Below are 5,268 nucleotides of genomic sequence, written 5' to 3'. Positions count from 1 at the left end.
TGTGTGTGTGTGTGTGTGTGTGTGTGTGGCCAGCTCAGCCCACCAGGGGGCGCGGCTGGCTGGCATGTGGTGCTGGAGGATCGAACCGTGGTCCTGTGCTTTGCCAAGCTTGTTCCAAGTCGGTGCTTTAGACCACTGAGCCATCTCTCCAGCCCCGCCCAAGTAATTTTCTCTGCAGATACTGTCGGGTGTCCTATAGCATAATTCACTTCTGGTACTAACTACCCAGACTTAGTGCATACTTCCCACGTTAAAGGTTTAGTTCCACAAAGCCTCCCACTTCAGATGCTGTTGAAAGTCTGGGCCTCTTGTACTACTTACTTGCTCAGCTATAAATCAGAAATTATCATGACTATCTTGAGTTTGATTATTTGATCTTGATCAAGTAAGAATGATTCACATGAAGGATCTTAGCAGTTAGGTATGTACTATAATCCCAGCCACTCAGGAGGCTGAAGCAGGAGAATTGCTTGAGCCCATGAGTTTGAGCCCAGAGTGGGTAATATAGCAAGATCCTCTTTTATTTTTATTTTTTTATTTTTTGCAGTACCAGAGATCAAACTAAGATCCTCCATTAAAGATACTTTTTTTTTTTTTTTTGTATTTAGTATAGGGTCTACAGCATCTCACTACACAGATCCAACTCAGTGATCCTCTTGCTTTCAGCCTCCCAAGTGCTGAGATTACAAGTGTGTGTGCCATCATGCCCAGTCTCAGTAGCTGGTTTAGTGTACCCTGGGGGCAGGGCTGGCACAGCATGCCAGGGATCAAACCCTAGTCCCTGAGCTATGCCTAAGCAGGGTTTAGTCTGCTAAGCCATCTGGTCAGCCCTTAAAGATACATTTTTAATTAATTAACCTAAAACTACAGGATATTACAAACAATACAAGTGAACAGCCAAATGGAAGTGACACATAGGTGTGGGGCAAGAGCAGAGAGTTCCTATACCTTTTCTGGACAAGAAACCAGAACCGTTATGTACTTACCAACCTCCAAAATCTCTGAATCCCCCGTGTAGGGTTCCTAAGGAGCTTCCATTACATAGCCATGATTGTTTAAATCACTGACCATAGCTGGGTGCGGTGATGCATACTTGTAATCCCAGTTACTTTGGAGGATCACAAGTTCAAGGCCAGCCTGGACAATTTATTGAGGTTCTGTCTCAAAATAGATTAAAAGGGGTGGGGACATAGCTCAAGGATAGCGTACTTGTGGAGCTCAGACAAAGCCTTTCATTCTATCCCCAGTACTGGGGGAAAAAAAATCACTGGCTATTAGTAAGTGAACTCAGTCCCAAGCCATGCGCCCCTTCCCAGACATTGGGGAATGACACTGAAAATCCCAGTAGTAAAAGACCCCATTGTTGGTGACTCCTTGTTGGCATAAACTCAGGTATAGCTCAAGGGGCTTATCACAAATAACAACAGATGTTCCCGGCACCACTATCACTCAGGAGATTCTGAAGGCTTTCGAGCTCTGTGACAGGAACTGGGACAGAGACCAAATAAACATTTCTTGTTATATCACAGCACCACAGATGGAGAGGAGGCTAAGGCCTGGGGACACAATCAGCCTGGACTTGAGGCCTTATTCCTCTGGACTCTGTCTCACCTCAGCAGGAAATCAGAGGCAGAGGCTCAATCCCACCTCTGTCTTCAGCTGGGACTTGGGGGAGGGGGAATCCCAGAGAATCAGAAGCTTTTAAAATTTGACTCATCTCAGATACACCTGGAACATTTCCAGGTAAATGGATGCACCCTGAGACCATACTCTTTAGTGTAATAAATTAGACACACAGGTGTAAATGCCGCATTGTTTCTCTGGGGTGAGAAACCAAAAGTGTAGATAAGGGCTTAAGTGTATAATAGGGACACCAGGGTTATAGCTGAGTGGCACAGCGCCTGCTTGGCAAGCACAAGGCCCTGGGTTTGATTCCTTGTATCCCCCCAAAAATTGATTCCCCCCAAAAAATGTGTAGTGAGTATTGTGAAATAAGGAAGAGAATGTTCAAATGGGGAGGGGAACAAGGAAGAGGGAGGGGGAAAGGAAAGGGAAAAATTAAAAAGGAGAAAAGAAGGAAAATGTAAACAAACCCTTTGTAAATGGGAAGGGGAAGAGAGGTTGGAGGGAGGGTAGGGAAATGGGGAAAAACAATCAGGTTATATCCCGTACAGGTACACATTCTCTATGATAAATGTGATCATTATATGTATCTTTTACCCTTCTCCCTATTTATTTCTTCTTTCTGGACTTGAGCTTCTACCTTCGGCCTTGCCCATATTTACTCACAAAGGAGCGTGGATGTTGGGGCGCAAGGCCTCACTGTCCTAACCACCTTTGGCTTGGGAGGTTCACATTTAGGCAGGGCAGACCAGACAGGGTATCACCTGCTGCAGGCATCTTCCCTTAGCCTCTCCCTGCCCTGAAGTTCCATCCATCCTAAAGGATGAGCGCATTCACTCCGGCAGGGCCAAGTCCTCCTCCAAAGGGCAGAGAGCCAGGAGAATAAGCAAATGTCCCCCCTCCTTGGACGGTGGTAGGGTGCAGCTCACGGCTGGAGTGGGGCCCATGCAAAAAGACTCATTAGTGCCTCATTCATTCCCTTAAATCCATGGACTTCCGTCCTCCTATTTATCCGCAACAGCCTTGCAATCGGGGAAAGTACCACAAGATCCTGGCTTGTTCTCCTCTGATCCTCTCTGCACAGCCATTCTCTGTGCTTGGAAATGCTTTCCAACATTGCCTACTCCTGGCAGGCCTTGCCAAACACAAGGAATCCCTAACAGATTCTATCTCTTCTTCTGCATCCCAAGGATCGTGTGCTTTCTGGTCATTATATCATTGTTCTGGTAGAGTTTGCCAGTAACTTGTCTGTCTCCCCTGATAGACTCTAAATTCCAGGAAAACAAAGATTTCAACCTGGCCGGGGCATTACAATGGCTCCCATGCCCTGGCTGGTGCCTGACTCCTGAGGTAAAGTGCTCAGTGACCATTGTTGAGCACATGAATGAGATGAAAAGACATCTGGGGCCACTGGAGGAAAGGGCTCAAGGGCTCACTTGCTGGAAATGGTGAGGATGGGAATTTCTAAACCTCATCAATAAGTATTCTTGGAAGCCCATCTGTTTCCCCTTCTAGTTCCAGTACTTGTTGGTCCCACATGGGTGGCTCTCCCCAGACCCTTAGGTAAAATCCTCTTGTTTTTTTCATCCTACTTCTACCCAGAGCCCTGAGACCCCTTCCTTTTCCAAAGTGCCTTTCCCTCATGCATTTTTCAAAATTTATTTTATTTATTCTTTAAAGGTATCAAACATTTATTGTTCTCTGGGTGTAGTGGTGCATGCCACTCCTAGCACATGGGAGGCTGAGGCTGGAGGATCACTGTGAACGGGAGGCCAACCTGGGCAACATAATAAATCAAGGCCAGCCCGAATTGCATAGGGAGATCCTGTCTCAAAAGACTAAAAACAAACCAAAACATTGATTGTTGATTCACTGGTGCTAATCATAGAAAATAAATAAGATTCCTGATTAAATATAGTCAACTGTCCAGCCAATGGTATTTTTTCAGCTGGATATAGTCATATAAAGAAAGAATCATCTTGTGACCTCTTAGATAATAATTATGCTGCATCTCATGTGCAACTCTTACAGGCCCAGCTTGGTTCTCTTCCAGTGTCTCCCTGGGAGTTGTACCTGAGTTTGTTACCAGTCTTCATCCAAATACAATGAGAAATGGGACAATTCTGCTTTTGCTTCTTGACTAGGAATGGTTTGAGTCTGAAAGTCTTATGAGAAGACATGGCAAGGCTTGGAAACAAGCAAACACACGCAATGCCAGACAGGAGCAGAATCTCACTTCCCTTTAGAATCACTGCCTACTACCTTGTATCTACTTTTTCTTGCCAGAATGCAAGAACTTCTATCATATCCCTTCAAGCTCACAGTGAATCTGAAAACTTTCGTGGCCATCACAGTAGCTTAGATCTCAGCTCTGGAGTCTGCCTGTCTGAGTTTGAATTCCAGATTTACTCGTACCAGGCTCTGAGGCTTAGAAAGTTACTTGATGTTGCTATTCTTCTACTTCTACTTCAGGATAAACTTTCTAAGAGTGTCTACCTGATGAGATTATTAGAGAATTCCTGTATTTATGTGTGGTAGCCAGCCTCCAAAATGGCTTAGTGGAAGTCCTCTCCTAGTGTTCATCCTGTCCCTTCCCACAGTACATAGGACTCATCTAGGTAATTGATAGAATATTGCAAACAGATGGTGACATGTGGACTTAGCCATAAAGTATGGTTTCTGCCTTGCTCTCTCGGATCACTCCCTCTGAGGAAATCCAGCCACCATGTCACAGGATATTTAAGCAACCTTTTGGAAAGCTCCCTGTGTAAAGGAACTGGGGCCTCTTTCCAACATCCAAAGCCAACTTGCCAGGCTTGCAAGTGGGCTATTTTGGAGGCCCATCCTCAGCCCCAGTCAAGTCTTAGACTTCTGCAACCCTGACTGACAGCTTGGGGACATCCTCACGAGAGGCCCTGAGCTACAGCCACCCAGTTGAGCCGTTCCCAAGTTTCTTTTCACTGACATACACTAAGTGTATAGTGGAGGAGGTATTGTATGATAATTCAAACCATATACAGTGGGATTATAACCAATTCAGAATTATTAGCACTTCTACCTCCTTAAACATTTTCCATTTTTTTAAATTTTTTTTTAATTTTTAAAAAATATTTTTATTGGCCCCGGAAGCTGCCCCTTCCCGGGGTCATGACGGGCAGCAAGATGGCGTCTGCCAGTCGGGTCGTCCAGGCAATGAAGCCACATACACCATTAATAAGGTTCCCTGACAGAAGAGACAATCCTAAACCCAGTGTATCAGAAGCTTTGAGATCTGCAGAGATCCCACCTCATTCCTCTGTAATTTCACAGCATTCTAAAGGGAGTAAATCACCGGACTTGCTGATGCATCCAGGTCCACCAGACACTGCAGAAATAATAAAAACACTACCTCAGACGTACAGAAGGAAACTGATATCTCAGGAGGAAATGGAGTTTATCCAATGTGGAGGTCCAGAATGATGACTGGCTGCTGTTGTCATCAGACAGACGATTATCTTTATAATGAAGGACTTCCAAAATGACATGAAAAATTGTATATTAAATAACCTTGCTGGAGAGATGGCTCAGTGGTCTAAAGCACCTACTTGAAACAAGCTTGGCAAAGCACAGGGACCGCGGTTCGATCCCCCAGCACCACATGCCAGC

The 5,268-nt window shown here is 45.1% G+C and overlaps 1 pseudogene; it reads left to right on the top strand.

Moving 5' to 3' along the window:
- The first annotated feature begins 4,770 nt into the window (after positions 1-4,770).
- Positions 4,771-5,139, top strand: LOC101579982 (annotated as a pseudogene).
- The last annotated feature ends 129 nt before the right edge of the window (positions 5,140-5,268 follow it).

This window comes from Octodon degus, unplaced genomic scaffold (genome assembly GCF_000260255.1).
Source record: "Octodon degus isolate 3935 unplaced genomic scaffold, OctDeg1.0 scaffold00098, whole genome shotgun sequence".
Lineage (NCBI taxonomy): Eukaryota > Metazoa > Chordata > Mammalia > Rodentia > Octodontidae > Octodon > Octodon degus.
This window is presented reverse-complemented; position numbering and strand designations above follow the sequence as displayed.